This window comes from Pseudophryne corroboree, unplaced genomic scaffold (assembly GCF_028390025.1).
Source record: "Pseudophryne corroboree isolate aPseCor3 unplaced genomic scaffold, aPseCor3.hap2 scaffold_804, whole genome shotgun sequence".
Taxonomy (NCBI): Eukaryota; Metazoa; Chordata; class Amphibia; order Anura; family Myobatrachidae; genus Pseudophryne; species Pseudophryne corroboree.
Window position 1 is genome coordinate 101,240 of NW_026970383.1, and position 20,396 is coordinate 121,635.

The 20,396-nt window shown below is 39.0% G+C and overlaps 1 non-coding gene and 1 pseudogene across 1 annotated transcript; one reads left to right on the forward strand and one right to left on the reverse strand.

Moving 5' to 3' along the window:
* Positions 1-9,102: 9,102 nt before the first annotated feature.
* On the forward strand, positions 9,103-9,265 carry LOC135041755 (U1 spliceosomal RNA). The gene has a single exon (XR_010235135.1). It is a non-coding gene; the product is annotated as a U1 spliceosomal RNA (small nuclear RNA).
* Positions 9,266-11,348: 2,083 nt separating this feature from the next.
* On the reverse strand, positions 11,349-11,527 carry LOC135041833 (U1 spliceosomal RNA; annotated as a pseudogene).
* Positions 11,528-20,396: the final 8,869 nt, after the last annotated feature.

The following is a 20,396-nucleotide window of genomic DNA, read 5'->3' on the forward strand; positions in this document are numbered from 1 at the left end:
TGTTTTTTTTATAAAATCACTTATTCAAATCTAACTCTGATTACATCAGAGTAGGCCAGGTACCCTACACCATAAGAAGGGGGTTTGAAATTTTGACTTGTCTACTTAAAGATCACCAAAATCTGATAACAAGGTCAATTACATCCCTGTGTGGGATTGAACCACCAACCCTTTGATTAATAACCAAACACACTAACAGATTGCGCCACAGAGACACTTTACAAACGTACATACTGACAAAGGCTAATAAGCATTCATCTAGAACGTTTCCTAGAAAAACTTTAAAAAGTCAATAATCTGGAGAGTTTTTGTAAGATGTTTCTTCCATCAACCAACGAAGAAACACATTGGTACTTTCCCATGATGAGTGAGTGCTTCAGGATCTCTTGCACTTACATGTGCAGCAGAGTACTGCAATGGAAAAATGCTGGGCCCATAACCCAGAGGTAGGCAGATTGAAACTATCCTCTGCTATATGCATTTTTTTTTGTTAATTAAAGTAATCCAAAACTGGGATTGATATTTTTGCTCTTTTATTTTTACTTAAAGTACAATAACTTTTACCATTTTAATTTGTTTTAATAGTATATTGACAGTATTGTTTTCTTTCAAAAATCCACTTAATTTTCTTTACCCTATTATTAAAATGGTAATTGACAAAAACAAACTACATTGTCACCAGAAGAGCAATACAAAATGTACAAGTGATATATTAAAATCATCTTTCCAGCTTGAATTTCAATGATGCATTGGGGCAACGATTTTGTGAGAAACACCTTCACCCTTAAATAAAGATTTTCTTAATTCCTTACCTGTGTGCTAATTAGATATCACCTTGTTTTCACATTAAACAGACTTTCACATGCGAAAACAGCAAATATGCAGTGGCGTTAATGTTTCCTGGTGTCAACCTGTATTATTTCCGTAGATATTGAAATGAGGATGCATCTTGCTGCCTTTCCAATGAAGCAAGTTTAATTTAGTAATAGGTGAAAAACCATCCCTACAAAGATGTTAATCAGATACTTGGCTTTGTGGACACTTTTCAGAGAACAAATTTGTAATCATAAAAATAAAGCCAGAAAATGAAGAGCTGTTTAATCACTCAATTGGATTTTTCTGCCAGCATTTTTCTTTTTCTCTGCAACCCACTGCTAAATTGTGCTTCCTAGCTGTTTTTTTATAAAATCACTTAATCAAATCTAACTCTGATTACATCAGAGAAGGCCAGGTACCCTATACCATAAGAGGGGGTTTGCAATTTTGACTTGTCTACTTAAATATCACCAAAATCTGATCACAAGGTCAATTACGTCCCTGGGTGGGATTGAACCACCAACCTTTTGATAAATAGCTGAACACACTAACCGATTGCGCCACAGAGACACTTTGCAAAAAGCACATACTGACAAAGACTAATAAGCATTCATCTAGAACGTTTCCTAGAAAAACTTTAAAAAGTCAATAATCTGGAGAGTTTTTGTAAGATGTTTCTTCCAGCAACCAATGAAGAAACACATTGGTACTTTCGCATGATGAGTGAGTGCTTCAGGATCTCTTGCACTTACATGTGCAGCAGAGTACTGCAATGGAAGCATGCTGGGCCCATAACCCAGAGGTAGGCAGATTGAAACTATCCTTTGCTATATGAATTTTTTTTTTTGTTCATTAAAGTAATCCAAAACTGGGATTGATATTTTAGCTTTTATTTTTACTTAAAGTACAATAACTTTTACCATTTTAATTTGTTTTAATAGTATATTGACAGTATTGTTTTCTTTCAAAAATCCACTTAATTTTCTTTACCCTATTATTAAAATGGTAATTGACAAAAACAAACTACATTGTCACCATAAGAGCAATACAAAATGTACAAGTGATATATTAAAATCATCTTTCCAGCTTGAATTTCAATGATGCATTGGGGCAACGATTTTGTGAGAAACATCTTCACCCTTAAATAAAGATTTTCTTAATTCCTTACCTGTGTGCTAATTAGATATCACCTTGTTTTCACATTAAACAGACTTCCACATGAGAAAGCAGCAAGGATGCAGTGGCGTTAATGTTTCCTGGTGTCAACCTGTATTATTTCAGTAGATATTGAAATGAGGATGCATCTTGCTGCCTTTCCAATGAAGCAAGTTTAATTTAGTAATAGGTGAAAAACCATCCCTACAAATATGTTAATCAGATACTTGGCTTTGTGGACACTTTTCAGAGAACAAATTAGTTAGCATAAAAATAAAGCCAGAAAATGAAGAGCTGTTTAATCACTCAATTGGATTTTTCTGCCAGCATATTTCTTTTTCTCTGCAACCCACTGCCAAATTGTGCTTCCTAGCTGTTTTTATAAAATCACTGAATCAAATCTAACTCTGATTACATCAGAGAAGGCCAGGTACCCTACACCATAACAGGGGGTTTGAAATTTTGACTTGTCTACTTAAAGATCACCAAAATCTGATAACAAGGTCAATTAAGTCCCTGGGTGGGATTGAATAACCAACCTTTTGGTTAATAGCCTTACACACTAACTGATTGCGCCACAGCTACACTTTGCAAAAGTACATACTGACAAAGGCTAATAAGCATTCATCTAGAACGATTCCTAGAAACATTTTAAAAAGTCAATAATGTGGAGAGTTTTTGTAAGATGTTTCTTCCATCAACCAATGAAGAAACACATTGGTACTTTCCCATGATAAGTGAGTGCTTCAGGACCTCTTGCACTTACATGTGCAGCAGAGTACTGTAATGGAAGCATGCTGGGTCCATAACCCAGAGGTAGGCAGATTGAAACTATCCTCTGCTATATGCATTTTTTTTTGTTAATTAAAGTAATCCAAAACTGGGATTGATATTTTTGCTCTTTTATTTTTACTTAAAGTACAATAACTTTTACCATTTTAATTTGTTTTAATAGTATATTGACAGTATTGTTTTCTTTCAAAAATCCACTTAATTTTCTTTACCCGATTATTAAAATGGTAATTGACAAAAACAAACTACATTGTCACCAGAAGAGCAATACAAAATGTACAAGTGATATATTAAAATCATCTTTCCAGCTTGAATTTCAATGATGCATTGGGGCAACGATTTTGTGAGAAACATCTTCACCCTTAAATAAAGATTTTCTTAATTCCTTACCTGTGTGCTAATTAGATATCACCTTGTTTTCATATTAAACAGACTTCCACATGCGAAAGCAGCAAGGATGCAGTGGCGTTAATGTTTCCTGGTGTCAACCTGTATTATTTCAGTAGACATTGAAATGAAGATGCATCTTGCTGCCTTTCCAATGAAGCAAGTTTAATTTAGTAATAGGTGAAAAACCATCCCTACAAAGGTGTTAATCAGAGACTTGGCTTTGTGGACACTTTTCAGAGAACAAATTTGTTAGTATAAAAATAAAGCCAGAAAATGAAGAGCTGTTTAATCACTCAATTGGATTTTTCTGCCAGCATATTTCTTTTTCTCTGCAACCCACTGCTAAATTGTTCTTCCTAGCTGTTTTTATAAAATCACTGAATCAAATCTAACTCTGATTACATTAGAGAAGGCCAGGTACCCTACACCATAATAGGGGGTTTGAAATTTTGACTTGTCTACTTAAAGATCACCAAAATCTGATAACAAGGTCAATTAAGTCCCTTGGTGGGATTGAATCACCAACCTTTTGGTTAATAGCCTTACACACTAACTGATTGCGCCACAGCGACACTTTGCAAAAGAACATACTGACAAAGGCTAATAAGCATTCATCTAGAACGATTCCTAGAAACATTTGAAAAAGTCAATAATGTGGAGAGTTTTTGTAAGATGTTTCTTCCATCAACCAATGAAGAAACACATTGGTACTTTCCCATGATGAGTGAGTGCTTCAGGATCTCTTGCACTTACATGTGCAGCAGAGTACTGTAATGGAAGCATGCTGGGTCCATAACCCAGAGGTAGGCAGATTGAAACTATCCTCTGCTATATGCATTTTTTTTTGTTAATTAAAGTAATCCAAAACTGGGATTGATATTTTTGCTCTTTTATTTTTACTTAAAGTACAATAACTTTTACCATTTTAATTTGTTTTAATAGTATATTGACAGTATTGTTTTCTTTCAAAAATCCTATTAATTTTCTTTACCCGATTATTAAAATGGTAATTGACAAAAACAAACTACATTGTCACCAGAAGAGCAATACAAAATGTACAAGTGATATATTAAAATCATCTTTCCAGCTTGAATTTCAATGATGCATTGGGGCAACGATTTTGTGAGAAACATCTTCACCCTTAAATAAAGATGTTCTTAATTCCTTACCTGTGTGCTAATTAGATATCACCTTGTTTTCACATTAAACAGACTTCCACATGAGAAAACAGCAAAGATGCAGTGGCGTTAATGTTTCCTGGTGTCAACCTGTATTATTTCCGTAGATATTGAAATGAGGATGCATCTTGCTGCCTTTCCAATGAAGCAAGTTTAATTTAGTAATAGGTGAAAAACCATCCCTACAAAGATGTTAATCAGATACTTGGCTTTGTGGACACTTTTCAGAGAACAAATTTGTTATCATAAAAATAAAGCCAGAAAATGAAGAGCTGTTTAATCACTCAATTGGATTTTTCTGCCAGCATTTTTCTTTTTCTCTGCAACCCACTGCTAAATTGTGCTTCCTAGCTGTTTTTTTATAAAATCACTTAATGAAATCTAACTCTGATTACATCAGAGAAGGCCAGGTACCCTACACCATAAGAGGGGGTTTGCAATTTTGACTTGTCTACTTAAATATTACCAAAATCTGATCACAAGGTCAATTACGTCCCTGGATGGGATTGAACCACCAACCTTTTGATTAATAGCTGAACACACTAACCGATTGCGCCACAGAGACACTTTGCGAAAAGTACATACTGACAAAGACTAATAAGCATTCATCTAGAACGTTTCCTAGAAAAACTTTAAAAAGTCAATAATCTGGAGAGTTTTTGTAAGATGTTTCTTCCAGCAACCAATGAAGAAACACATTGGTACTTTCGCATGATGAGTGAGTGCTTCAGGATCTCTTGCACTTACATGTGCAGCAGAGTACTGCAATGGAAGCATGCTGGGCCCATAACCCAGAGGTAAGCAGATTGAAACTATCCTTTGCTATATGCATTTTTTTTTTGTTCATTAAAGTAATCCAAAACTGGGATTGATATTTTAGCTTTTATTTTTACTTAAAGTACAATAACTTTTACCATTTTAATTTGTTTTAATAGTATATTGACAGTATTGTTTTCTTTCAAAAATCCAATTAATTTTCTTTACCCGATTATTAAAATGGTAATTGACAAAAACAAACTACATTGTCACCAGAAGAGCAATACAAAATGTACAAGTGATATATTAAAATCATCTTTCCAGCTTGAATTTCAATGATGCATTGGGGCAACGATTTTGTGAGAAACATCTTCACCCTTAAATAAAGATTTTCTTAATTCCTTACCTGTGTGCTAATTAGATATCACCTTGTTTTCACATTAAACAGACTTCCACATGAGAAAGCAGCAATGATGCAGTGGCGTTAATGTTTCCTGGTGTCAACCTGTATTATTTCAGTAGATATTGAAATGAGGATGCATCTTGCTGCCTTTCCAATGAAGCAAGTTTAATTTAGTAATAGGTGAAAAACCATCCCTACAAATATGTTAATCAGATACTTGGCTTTGTGGACACTTTTCAGAGAACAAATTCGTTAGCATAAAAATAAAGCTAGAAAATGAAGAGCTGTTTAATCACTCAATTGGATTTTTCTGCCAGCATATTTCTTTTTCTCTGCAACCCACTGCTAAATTGTGCTTCCTAGCTGTTTTTTTTATAAAATCACTTATTCAAATCTAACTCTGATTACATCAGAGTAGGCCAGGTACCCTACACCATAAGAAGGGGGTTTGAAATTTTGACTTGTCTACTTAAAGATCACCAAAATCTGATAACAAGGTCAATTACATCCCTGGGTGGGATTGAACCACCAACCCTTTGATTAATAACCAAACACACTAACAGATTGCGCCACAGAGACACTTTACAAATGTACATACTGACAAAGGCTAATAAGCATTCATCTAGAACGTTTCCTAGAAAAACTTTAAAAAGTCAATAATCTGGAGAGTTTTTGTAAGATGTTTCTTCCATCAACCAACGAAGAAACACATTGGTACTTTCCCATGATGAGTGAGTGCTTCAGGATCTCTTGCACTTACATGTGCAGCAGAGTACTGCAATGGAAAAATGCTGGGCCCATAACCCAGAGGTAGGCAGATTGAAACTATCCTCTGCTATATGCATTTTTTTTTGTTAATTAAAGTAATCCAAAACTGGGATTGATATTTTTGCTCTTTTATTTTTACTTAAAGTACAATAACTTTTACCATTTTAATTTGTTTTAATAGTATATTGACAGTATTGTTTTCTTTCAAAAATCCACTTAATTTTCTTTACCCTATTATTAAAATGGTAATTGACAAAAACAAACGACATTGTCACCAGAAGAGCAATACAAAATGTACAAGTGATATATTAAAATCATCTTTCCAGCTTGAATTTCAATGATGCATTGGGGCAACGATTTTGTGAGAAACACCTTCACCCTTAAATAAAGATTTTCTTAATTCCTTACCTGTGTGCTAATTAGATATCACCTTGTTTTCACATTAAACAGACTTCCACATGCGAAAGCAGCAAGGATGCAGTGGCGTTAATGTTTCCTGGTGTCAACCTGTATTATTTCAGTAGACATTGAAATGAGGATGCATCTTGCTGCCTTTCCAATGAAGCAAGTTTAATTTAGTAATAGGTGAAAAACCATCCCTACAAAGGTGTTAATCAGAGACTTGGCTTTGTGGACACTTTTCAGAGAACAAATTTGTTAGCATAAAAATAAAGCCAGAAAATGAAGAGCTGTTTAATCACTCAATTGGATTTTTTTGCCAGCATATTTCTTTTTCTCTGCAACCCACTGCTAAATTGTGCTTCCTAGCTGTTTTTATAAAATCACTGAATCAAATCTAACTCTGATTACATCAGAGAAGGCCAGGTACCCTACACCATAACAGGGGGTTTGAAATTTTGACTTGTCTACTTAAAGATCACCAAAATCTGATAACAAGGTCAATTACGTCCCTGGGTGGGATTGAACCACCAACCTTTTGGTTAATAACCATACACACTAACTGATTGCGCCACAGCGACACTTTGCAAAAGTACATACTGACAAAGGCTAATAAGCATATATCTAGAACGTTTCCTAGAAACATTTTAAAAAGTCAATAATGTGGAGAGTTTTTGTAAGATGTTTCTTCCATCAACCAATGAAGAAACACATTGGTACTTTCCCATGATAAGTGAGTGCTTCAGGACCTCTTGCACTTACATGTGCAGCAGAGTACTGTAATGGAAGCATGCTGGGTCCATAACCCAGAGGTAGGCAGATTGAAACTATCCTTTGCTATATGCATTTTTTTTTGTTAATTAAAGTAATCCAAAACTGGGATTGATATTTTTGCTCTTTTATTTTTACTTAAAGTACAATAACTTTTACCATTTTAATTTGTTTTAATAGTATATTGACAGTATTGTTTTCTTTCAAAAATCCAATTAATTTTCTTTACCCGATTATTAAAATGGTAATTGACAAAAACAAACTACATTGTCACCAGAAGAGCAATACAAAATGTACAAGTGATATATTAAAATCATCTTTCCAGCTTGAATTTCAATGATGCATTGGGGCAACGATTTTGTGAGAAACATCTTCACCCTTAAATAAAGATTTTCTTAATTCCTTACCTGTGTGCTAATTAGATATCACCTTGTTTTCACATTAAACAGACTTCCACATGAGAAAGCAGCAAGGATGCAGTGGCGTTAATGTTTCCTGGTGTCAACCTGTATTATTTCTGTAGATATTGAAATGAGGATGCATCTTGCTGCCTTTCCAATGAAGCAAGTTTAATTTAGTAATAGGTGAAAAACCATCCCTACAAAGGTGTTAATCAGAGACTTGGCTTTGTGGACACTTTTCAGAGAACAAATTTGTTAGCATAAAAATAAAGCCAGAAAATGAAGAGCTGTTTAATCACTCAATTGGATTTTTTTGCCAGCATATTTCTTTTTCTCTGCAACCCACTGCTAAATTGTGCTTCCTAGCTGTTTTTATAAAATCACTGAATCAAATCTAACTCTGATTACATCAGAGAAGGCCAGGTACCCTACACCATAAGAGGGGGTTTGAAATTTTGACTTGTCTACATAAAGATCACCAAAATCTGATAACAAGGTCAATTACGTCCCTGGGTGGGATTGAACCACCAACCTTTTGGTTAATAGCCTTACACACTAACTGATTGCGCCACAGCGACACTTTGCAAAAGCATATACTGAAAAAGGCTAATAAGCATTCATCTAGAACGTTTCCTAGAAACATTTTAAAAAGTCAATAATGTGGAGAGTTTTTGTAAGATGTTTCTTCCATCAACCAATGAAGAAACACATTGGTACTTTCCCATGATGAGTGAGTGCTTCAGGATCTCTTGCACATACATGTGCAGCAGAGTACTGTAATGGAAGCATGCTGGGTCCATAACCCAGAGGTAGGCAGATTGAAACTATCCTCTGCTATATGCATTTTTTTTGTTAATTAAAGTAATCCAAAACTGGGATTGACATTTTTGCTCTTTTATTTTTACTTAAAGTACAATAACTTTTACCATTTTAATTTGTTTTAATAGTATATTGACAGTATTGTTTTCTTTCAAAAATTCACTTAATTTTCTTTTCTGTGTGCTAATTAGATATCACCTTGTTTTCACATTAAATAGACTACCACATGAGAAAGCAGCAAGGATGCAGTGGCGTTAATGTTTCCTGGTGGTAGTGGGGTACTGTGTTTGTGCTTTCCTCTGGTCAGCTCTGGTAAAAGTCAGATTTCTTTGTCTCAGATCTTCCTCTAGCCTTGTTCTTCTTTCGAGAGTTCCCTTGTGCTGCCTCAGTTGGATCTCCTTCACTTGACAGGGGCGTACCCGAGCAGCGACCCTCCCCAGCACTAGCCCAACTCCTACTTACCTGCCAGGTGAGATACTATGATCATGAAGGTGCTTCTCCCAGGGCAAGGCTCACCCATTGCACTCTGGGTGTGCTGCTCCTGCGATTTCCCCAAATGTGGGAAACTTGACTGCATAATTTGTGTTTCCCCTGGTCGGCTCTCGTATAATTCAGATCTCTTTGTCTCAGGTCTCTCTCCAGCCTAGTTTGCTGTCTGTTTCCACTTCTCTTTTCTTAAACCGCTCCCTTCTATGCCCTTGCGCACCTTAATTAAATCTAACTCTGATTACGTCAGAGAAGGCCAGGTACCCTACACCATAAGAGGGGGTTTGAAATTTTGACTTGTCTACTTAAAGATCACCAAAATCTGATCACAAGGTCAATTACATCACTGGGTGGGAACCTTTTGGTTAATAGCCCATGTAAGTGCAAGAGATCCTGAAGCACTCACTCATCATGGGAAAGTACCAATGTGTTTCTTACAAAAATTCTCCAGATTATTGACTTTTTAAAGTTTTTCTAGGAAACGTTCTAGATGAATGCTTATTAGCCTTTGTCAGTATGTACTTTCGCAAAGTGTCGCTATGGCGCAATCAGTTAGTGTGTATGGCTATTAACCTAAAGGTTGGTGATTCAATCCCACCCAGGGACGTAATTGACCTTGTTATCAGATTTTGGTGATCTTTAAGTAGACAAGTCAAAATTTCAAACCCCCTCTTATGGTGTAGGGTACCCGGCCTTCTCTGATGTAATCAGAGTTAGATTTGATTAAGTGATTTTATAAAAAACAGCTAGGAAGCACAATTTAGCAGTGGGTTGCAGAGAAAAAAAATTATGCTGGCAGAAAAGTCCAATTGAGTGATTAAACAGCTCTTCATTTTCTGATTTTATGTTTATGCTAACAAATTTGCTCTCTGAAAAGTGTCCACAAAGCCAAGTCTCTGATTAACACCTTTAGTAGGAATGGTTTTTCACCTATTACTGAATTAAACTTGCTTCATTGGAAAGGCAGCAAGATGCATCCTCATTTCAATGTCTACTGAAATAATACAGGTTGACACCAGGAAACATAAACGTCACTGCATCCTTGCTGCTTCCTCAAGGGGAAGTCTGTTTAATGTGAAAACAAGGTGATATCTAATCAGCACACAGGTAAGGAATTAAGAAAATCTTTCTTTATGGGTGAAGATGTTTCTCACAAAATTGTTGCACCAAGGCATCATTGAAATTAAAGCTGGAAAGATGATTTTAATATATCACTTGTATATTTTGTACTGCTCTTCTGGTGACAATGTAGTTTGTTTTTGTCAATTACCATTTTAATAATAGGGTAAAGAAAATTAAGTGGATTTTTGAAAGAAAACAATACTGTCAATATACTATTAAAACAAATTAAAATGGTAAAAGTTATTGTACTTTAAGTAAAAATAAAAGAGCAAAAATATCAATCCCAGTTTTGGATTACTTTAATTAACAAAAAACAATGCATATAGCAGAGGATAGTTTCAATCTGCCTACCTCTGGGTTATGGACCCAGCATGCTTCCATTACAGTACTCTGCTGCACATGTAAGTGCAAGAGATCCTGAAGCACTCACTCATCATGGGAAAGTACCAATGTGTTTCTTCATTGGTTGATGGAAGAAACATCTTACAAAAACTCTCCAGATTATTGACTTTTTAAAGTTTTTCTAGGAAACGTTCTAGATGAATGCTTATTAGCCTTTGTCAGTATGTACTTTCGCAAAGTGTCTCTGAGGCACAAACAGTTAGCGTGTTCAGTTGTTAACCAAAAGGTTGGTGGTTCAATCCCACCTAGGGACGTAATTGACCTTGTTATCAGATTTTGGTGATCTTTAAGTAGACAAGTAAAAATTTCAAACCACCTCTTATGGTGTAGGGTACCTGGCCTTCTCTGATGTAATCAGAGTTAGATTTGATTAAGTGATTTTATAAAAAAAACAGCCACAAAGCACAATTTAGCAGTGGGTTGCAGAGAAAAAGAAATATGCTGGCAGAAAAATCCAATTGAGTGATTAAACAGCTCTTCATTTTCTGGCTTTATTTTTATGCTAACAAATTTGTGCTCTGAAAAGTGTCCACAAAGCCAAGTATCTGATTAACACCTTTGTAGGGATGGTTTTTCACCTATTATTAAATTAAACTTGCTTCATTGGAAAGGCAGCAAGTGATGTCATCCAAGCAGTGGGTCAAGGTTGGCTTCAAACCTCGTCTGCTTATGAAAAGAGAAAAGGGGTATGCAGGGCATGGCGGCCTTTTGCGGTGCTTGGATGACCCCTAGTTCGCATTAAATAATGCAGTCGAGTTTCCCACATTTGGGGAAATCACAGGGGTCAGCATACCCAGAATGCAATGAATGAACCGCACCCTGGGAGAACAGTCTTCATGACCATGGTATCTCCTATGCAAAATAAGTATGATTTGGGATAGGGCTGGGGAGGGCCGCTGCTCAGGCACATCTCTGTCAAGTAAAGGAGATTCAACTGAGGCAGCACAAGGGAACTCTCATCTGGGGACAACAACTGCAGGGAGAACACATATTTTCAGATGAACATGGGAGGGCAGAAGGCTGCCTAATACTGAAGCACCCCCAAACAACAAACCAAATGCAACAACTAGTGCAAGCATTCCTGGGGGAAGGCCTGCAGCAGATGGATTTGCATATGGCGATGTCATCCAAGCAGTGGGTCAAAGTTGGCTTCAACCCTCGTCTGCATATGAAAAGAGAAAAGGGGCGTGCAGGGCATGGCGGCCTTTTGCGGCACTTGGATGACCCCTAGTTCGCATTAAACACCTCCACCCTCCGTCGGTGTGGGGCTCATGTTGGCTATGCCCCAGCCCCTGAAGGATTCAAGCTGATTTCTTGCAGCAGCTGGGCACTGTAACAGCTCCAGAGCTGCTCTGTAATGCAAGTAAAAGGGTGTGGGCCCTGCAGCACTACCTGTAGTTCGCATTGTGCGAGACCCCTAGTTCGCATTAAACACCCCCACCCTCCTTCGGTGTGGGGCTCATGTTGGCCATGCCCCAGCCCCTGAAGCATTCACGCTGATTTCTTGCAGCAGCTGGGCACTGTAACAGCTCAAGAGCTGCTCTGTAAGGCAAGTAAAAGGGTGTGGGCCCTGCAGCACTACCTGTAGTTTGCATTGTGCATTGGAAGGCACAAAGTAAGCAGACGGGAGGAGAAGTCAGGATAGTGCACAAGGGTATAGACGGGAGGGGCTCAAGAAAAAAGAAGTGGAAACAGACAGCAAACTAGGCTTCCAATGCACAATGCAAACTACAGGTAGTGCTGCAGGGCCCACACCCTTTTACTTGCCTTACAGAGCAGCTCTGGAGCTGTTTAATCACTCAATTGGATTTTTCTGCCAGCATAATTTTTCTCTTACGTCCTAGAGGATGCTGGGGACTCCGTAAGGACCATGGGGGATAGACGGGCTCCGCAGGAGACATGGGCACTTTAAGAAAGACTTTAGATCTGGGTGTGCACTGGCTCCTCCCTCTATGCCCCTCCTCCAGACCTCAGTTTACTACTGTGCCCAGAGGAGACTGGGTGCTTTTCAGGGAGCTCACCTGAGTTTCCTGACAGAAAGTATATTTGTTAGATTTTTTTATTTTCAGGGAGCCTGCTGGCAACAGACTCCCTGCATCGAGGGGCGGAGGGGAGAGATGCACACCTACTTCTGTGAGTTGATAGGCTCTGCTTCTTAGGCTACTGTACAGCATTAGCTCCAGAGGGATCGGTACGCAGGTCTCACCCTCGCCGTCCGTCCCAGAGCCGCGCCGCCGTCCCCCTCGCAGAGCCGGAAGATAGAAGCCGGGTGAGTATGAGAAGAAAAGAAGACTTCAGAGGCGGCGGAAGACTTCATGATCTTCACTGAGGTAACGCACAGCAGTAAAGCTGTGCTCCATTGCTCCCATACACCTCACACACGGCAGTCAGTGTAAGGGTGAAGGGCGCAGGGGGGACGCCCTGGGCAGCAATATAGACCTCTCTTTGGCAAAATAAATATATATGCAGCTAGGCACTGTATATATATATAAGAGCCCCCGCCATTTTTTTACTATATTTGAGCGGGACAGAAGCCCGTCGCTGAGGGGGTGGGGCTTCTCCCTCAGCACTCACCAGCGCCATTTTCTCCACAGCACCGCTGAGGGGAAGCTCCATGGACTCTCCCCTGCTTATACCACGGTAGAAAGAGGGTCTTAAAGAAGAGAGGGCACATAATTAGGCGCATATATATATGGAAATACAGCGCTACTGGGTAAACATAAAATGATTGTGTTTTTTTCCTGGGTCATATAGCGCTGGGGTGTGTGCTGGCATACTTTCTCTCTCTGTCTCTCCAAAGGGCCTTGTTGGGGAACTGTCCTCAGATAAGAGGATTCCCTGAGTGTATGGTGTGTCGGTACACGTGTGTCGACATGTCTGAGGTAGAAGGCTCTCCTAGAGAGGAGCAGGAGCAAATTAATGTGGTGTCTCCATCGACAACGCCGACACCTGACTGGATGGATATGTGGAATGTTTTAAGTGCTAATGTAAACTTATTACACAAGAGATTAGACAAAGCTGAAGCTAGGGAACAGTCAGGGAGTCAACCCATGCCTGTCCCTATGTCGCAGGGACCTTCGGGGTCTCAAAAGCGCCCACTATCCCAAATAGTTGACACAGATACCGACACGGATTCTGACTCCAGTGTCGACTACGATGATGCAAAGTTACAACCAAAATTGGCTAAATGTATTCGATATATGATTATTGCAATAAAAGATGTTTTGCACATCACAGAGTCCCCTGTCCCTGACACGAGGGTACACATGTATAAGGGAAAGAAACCTGAGATAACCTTTCCCCCCTCACATGAGTTGAACGAATTATGTGAAAAAGCTTGGGAATCTCCAGACAAAAAGCTGCAGATTCCCAAAAGGATTCTTATGGCGTATCCTTTCCCGCCAATGGACAGGATACGGTGGGAATCCTCCCCTAGGGTGGATAAAGCATTGACACGCTTATCCAAAAAGGTAGCGCTGCCATCCCAGGATACGGCTACCATCAGGGACCCTGCTGACCGCAAGCAGGAGGTTACCCTAAAGTCCATTTACACACATTCTGGTACCTTACTCAGACCGGCAATTGCGTCGGCCGAGGTTGTAGCGCGGTGGCAGCATGGACAGATACCTTATCAGCAGAGATTGAGACCCTAGATAAGGATGCTATGTTATTGACCATAGGGCATATAAAAGATGCTGTCCTATATATGAGAGATGCTCAAAGTGACATTAGTCTACTGGGTTCTAGAATAAACGCTATGTCGATTTCTGCTAGACGAGTCCTATGGACCCGGCAATAGACAGGTGATGCCGACTCAAAAAGGCATATGGAGGTTTTACCTTACAGGGGTGAGGAATTGTTTGGGGAAGGTCTCTCGGACCTTGTCTCCACAGCTACAGCTGGTAAATCAAATTTTTTGCCTTATATTTCCTCACAGCCTAAGAAAGCACCACATTATCAAATGCAGTCCTTTCGATCACAGAGAAACAAGAAAGTACGAGGTGCGTCCTTTCTTGCCAGAGGTAAGGGCAGAGGGAAGAAGCTGCACAACACAGCTAGTTCCCAGGAACAGAAGTCCTCCCCGGCCTCTACAAAATCCACCGCATGACGCTGGGGCTCCGCTAAAGGAGTCCGCCCAGTTGGGGGCACGTCTTCGAGTTTTCAGCCACATCTGGGTTCATTCGCAGGTGGATCCCTAGGCAATAGAAATTGTTTCTCAGGGTTACAAGCTGAAATTCGAAGAGGTGCCTCCTCGCCGGTTTTTCAAATCGGCCCTACCATCTTCTCCCCAGGAAAGGGAGATAGTGTTAAATGCAATTCACAAATTGTATCTTCAACAGGTGGTGGTCAAGGTTCCCCTGCTTCAACAAGGAAAGGGAAATTATTCGACCCTGTTTGTAGTCCCAAAACCGGACGGTTTGGTCAGACCCATATTAAATTTAAAATCCCTGAACCTATACTTGAAAAGGTTCAAGTTCAAGATGGAATCGCTAAGAGCGGTCATCACCAGCCTAGAAGGGGGGGATTTTATGATATCTCTGGACATAAAGGATGCATACCTTCATGTACTCATTTATCCACCTCATCAGGCGTACCTAAGATTTGCGGTACAGTATTGTCATTACCAATTTCAGACGTTGCCGTTTGGTCTCTCCAGAATTTTCTCCGAGAATTTTCACCAAGGTAATGACAGAAATTATGGTGCTCCTGCGAAAGCAAGGTGTCACAATTATCCCGTACTTGAACGATCTCCTCATAAAAGCGAGATCAAGAGAGCAGTTGCTGAACAGCGTATAACTTTCATTGAAGGTGTTACAGCAAAACGGCTGGATTCTCAATATCCCGAAGTCGCAGTTGGTTCCTACGACTCGTCTGACTTTGCTTGGGCATTATTCTGGATACGGACCAGAAAAGGGTTTATCTTCCGATAGAAAAGGCCCAGGAACTCATGACTCTGGTCAGGAACCTATTGAAACCAAAACAGGTGTCAGTGCATCACTGCACTCGAGTCCTGGGAATGATGGTGGCATCATACGAGGCCATTCCCTTCGGCAGGTTCCATGCGAGGATCTTGCAATGGGACCTACTGGACAAGTGGTCCGGGTCACATCTACAGATTCATCAGTTGATCACCCTGTCCCCCAGGGCCAGGGTATCTCTCCTGTGGTGGCTGCAGAGTGCTCACCTTCTAGAGGGCCGCAGGTTCGGCATTCAGGACTGGATCCTGGTGACCACGAACGCGAGCCTCCGAGGTTGGGGAGCAGCCACACAGGGAAGAAATTTCCAAGGTCTTTGGTCAAGTCAGGAGACTTGTCTTCACATCAACATCCTGGAGCTAAGGGCCATATACAACGCCCTATGTCAAGCGGAGACCTTACTTCGCGACCAACCAGTTCTGATCCAGTCAGACAACGTCACCGCAGTAGTTCATGTAAACCGCCAAGGCGGCACAAGGAGCAGAGTGGCGATGGCGGAAGCCACCAGAATTCTTCGCTGGGTGGAGAATCATGTAAGCACACTGTCAGCAGTGTTCATTCCGGGAGTGGACAACTGGGAAGAAGACTTCCTCAGCAGACACGACCTACATCCAGGAGAGTGGGGACTCCATCAGGAAGTCTTCGCACAGATTGCAAGTCGGTGGGGACTGTTCCAGATAGACATGATGGCGTCCCGCCTCAACAAAAAGCTACAGAGGTATTGCACCAGGTCAAGAGACCCTCAGGCAGTAGCTGTTTAAACAGCTCTTCATTTTCTGATTTTATGTTTATGCTAACAAATTTGCTCTCTGAAAAGTGTCCACAAAGCCAAGTCTCTGATTAACACCTTTGTAGGAATGGTTTTTCACCTATTACTGAATTAAACTTGCTTCATTGGAAAGGCAGCAAGATGCATCCTCATTTCAATGTCTACTGAAATAATACAGGTTGACACCAGGAAACATTAACGCCACTGCATCCTTGCTGCTTTCGCATGTGGAAGTCTGTTTAATGTGAAAACAAGGTGATATCTAATTAGCACACAGGTAAGGAATTAAGAAAATCTTTATTTAAGGGTGAAGGTGTTTCTCACAAAATCGTTGCCCCAATGCATCATTGAAATTCAAGCTGGAAAGATGATTTTAATATATCACTTGTACATTTTGTATTGCTCTTCTGGTGACAATGTAGTTTGTTTTTGTCAATTACCATTTTAATAATAGGGTAAAGAAAATTAAGTGGATTTTTGAAAGAAAACAATACTGTCAATATACTATTAAAACAAATTAAAATGGTAAAAGTTATTGTACTTTAAGTAAAAATAAAAGAGCAAAAATATCAATCCCAGTTTTGGATTACTTTAATTAACCAAAAAAAATGCATATAGCAGAGGATAGTTTCAATCTGCCTACCTCTGGGTTATGGGCCCAGCATGTTTCCATTGCAGTACTCTGCTGCACATGTAAGTGCAAGAGATCCTGAAGCACTCACTCATCATGGGAAAGTACCAATGTGTTTCTTCGTTGGTTGATGGAAGAAACATCTTACAAAAACTCTCCAGATTATTGACTTTTTAAAGTTTTTCTAGGAAACGTTCTAGATGAATGCTTATTAGCCTTTGTCAGTATGTATGTTTGTAAAGTGTCTCTGTGGCGCAATCGGTTAGTGTGTTTGGTTATTAATCAAAGGGTTGGTGGTTCAATCCCACCCAGCGATGTAATTGACCTTGTTATCAGATTTTGGTGATCTTTAAGTAGACAAGTCAAAATTTCAAACCCCCTTCTTATGGTGTAGGGTACCTGGCCTACTCTGATGTAATCAGAGTTAGATTTGAATCAGTGATTTTATAAAAAAACAGCTAGGAAGCACAATTTAGCAGTGGGTTGCAGAGAAAAAGAAATATGCTGGCAGAAAAATCCAATTGAGTGATTAAACAGCTCTTCATTTTCTGGCTTTATTTTTATGCTAACTAATTTGTTCTCTGAAAAGTGTCCACAAAGCCAAGTATCTGATTAACATATTTGTAGGGATGGTTTTTCACCTATTACTAAATTAAACTTGCTTCATTGGAAAGGCAGCAAGATGCATCCTCATTTCAATATCTACTGAAATAATACAGGTTGACACCAGGAAACATTAACGCCACTGCATCCTTGCTGCTTTCTCATGTGGAAGTCTGTTTAATGTGAAAACAAGGTGATATCTAATTAGCACACAGGTAAGGAATTAAGAAAATCTTTATTTAAGGGTGAAGATGTTTCTCACAAAATCGTTGCCCCAATGCATCATTGAAATTCAAGCTGGAAAGATGATTTTAATATATCACTTGTACATTTTGTATTGCTCTTCTGGTGACAATGTAGTTTGTTTTTGTCACTTACCATTTTAATAATCGGGTAAAGAAAATTAATTGGATTTTTGAAAGAAAACAACACTGTCAATATACTATTAAAACAAATTAAAATGGTAAAAGTTATTGTACTTTAAGTAAAAATAAAAGCTAAAATATCAATCCCAGTTTTGGATTACTTTAATGAACAAAAAAAATGCATATAGCAAAGGATAGTATCAATCTGCCTACCTCTGGGTTATGGGCCCAGCATGCTTCCATTGCAGTACTCTGCTGCACATGTAAGTGCAAGAGATCCTGAAGCACTCACTCATCATGGGAAAGTACCAATGTGTTTCTTCATTGGTTGCTGGAAGAAACATCTTACAAAAACTCTCCAGGTTATTGACTTTTTAAAGTTTTTCTAGGAAACGTTCTAGATGAATGCTTATTAGTCTTTGTCAGTATGTACTTTTTGCAAAGTGTCTCTGTGGCGCAATCGGTTAGTGTGTTCAGCTATTAATCAAAAGGTTGGTGGTTCAATCCCATCCAGGGACGTAATTGACCTTGTGATCAAATTTTGGTAATATTTAAGTAGACAAGTCATATAGCAGAGGATAGTTTCAATCTGCCTACCTCTGGGTTATGGACCCAGCATGCTTCCATTACAGTACTCTGCTGCACATGTAAGTGCAAGAGATCCTGAAGCACTCACTCATCATGGGAAAGTACCAATGTGTTTCTTCATTGGTTGATGGAAGAAACATCTTACAAAAACTCTCCAGATTATTGACTATTTAAAGTTTTTATAGGAAACGTTCTAGATGAATGCTTATTAGCCTTTGTCAGTATGTACTTTTGCAAAGTTTCGCTGTGGCGCAATCAGTTAGTGTATACGGCTATTAACCAAAAGGTTGGTGGTTCAATCCCACCCAGGGATGTAATTGAACTTATTATCAGATTTTGTTGATCTTTAAGTAGACAAGTCAAAATTTCGAAAACCCCTGCTATGGTGTAGGGTACCTGGCCTTCTCTGATGTAATCAGAGTTAGATTTGATTCATACTGTTAACTGGGTAGTATATCACAAGTTATACGGTGTGATTGGTGTGGCTGGTATGAATCTTGACCTTGGATTAACAAAAATCCTTTCCTCGTACTGTCCGTCTCCTCTGGGCACAGTTTCTCTAACTGAGGTATGGAGGAGGGGCATAGAGGGAGGAGCCAGTGCACACCCAGATCTAAAGTCTTTCTTAAAGTGCCCATGTCTGCTGCGGAGCCCGTCTATCCCCCATGGTCCTTACGGAGTCCCCATCATCCTCTACGGACTACGAGAAAAAAAAATTACCGGTAGGTTTAAAATGTTATTTTTTTCTCTGCAACCCACTGCTAAATTGTGCTTCCTAGCTGTTTTTTATAAAATCACTTAATTAAATCTAACTCTGATTACGTCAGAGAAGGCCAGGTACCCTACACCATAAGAGGGGGTTTGAAATTTTGACTTGTCTACTTAAAGATCACCAAAATCTGATGACAAGGTCAATTACATCCCTGGGTGGGATTGAACCACCAACCTTTTGGTTAATAGCCCATGTAAGTGCAAGAAATCCTGAAGCACTCACTCATCATGGGAAAGTACCAATGTGTTTCTTACAAAAATTCTCCAGATTATTGACTTTTTAAAGTTTTTCTAGGAAACGTTCTAGATGAATGATTATTAGCCTTTGTCAGTATTGACTTTTGTGGCAAAACTTGGTTTACCCTGCACCAGACTGGTTATAATTGAATGACTAAATCTCAAACAACCAACTAAACAGAAAAAATATATCAAGCCCAAGTGGGCAACTATTCTGACGTTGGAGGTGCTCCCAGGAATAGTGTACCAGATACAGAATGATTTGGTGGGTGTGGAAGAGCCCACATCTTACCAAATAGAAGAAATTCCTATATTTGGAGCACTCTTTTGATGATTAATGATGTGAAAAAGATGAAAACTGTCTATAATTAAAACTTAGCTTTTATTTATCCAATACTCAACTAAAATAAAATAACAGGGGTATATTAGACGTATCAATTACTTATTCCCCTTTTAAACAGTGGTAAAAATATGAATAATTCAAAAAAGAGCAAATATCATCATCTTAAAATTATTTGTATATTTTGCTCAACAATGGATGATAAGAAAAATGATAGTAATCTATCAAACTTATCCAATGAACAGCAGTAATCACAGAAATTAATGACAAAAAATGATAGTAATCTATCAAAAATATCCTGTGAGCAGCAGAGATGATATTGGTGATATAATTAATTACACCTTGCAGAAAAATACTGCTGTGTATGTGAGATCAGCTTCTCCCCATATTTCACAGAGTAAATCTGTGTTTTAACATCTCTTCCATGTTAAAGAGAAAATAATATCCATGTCTGTTAG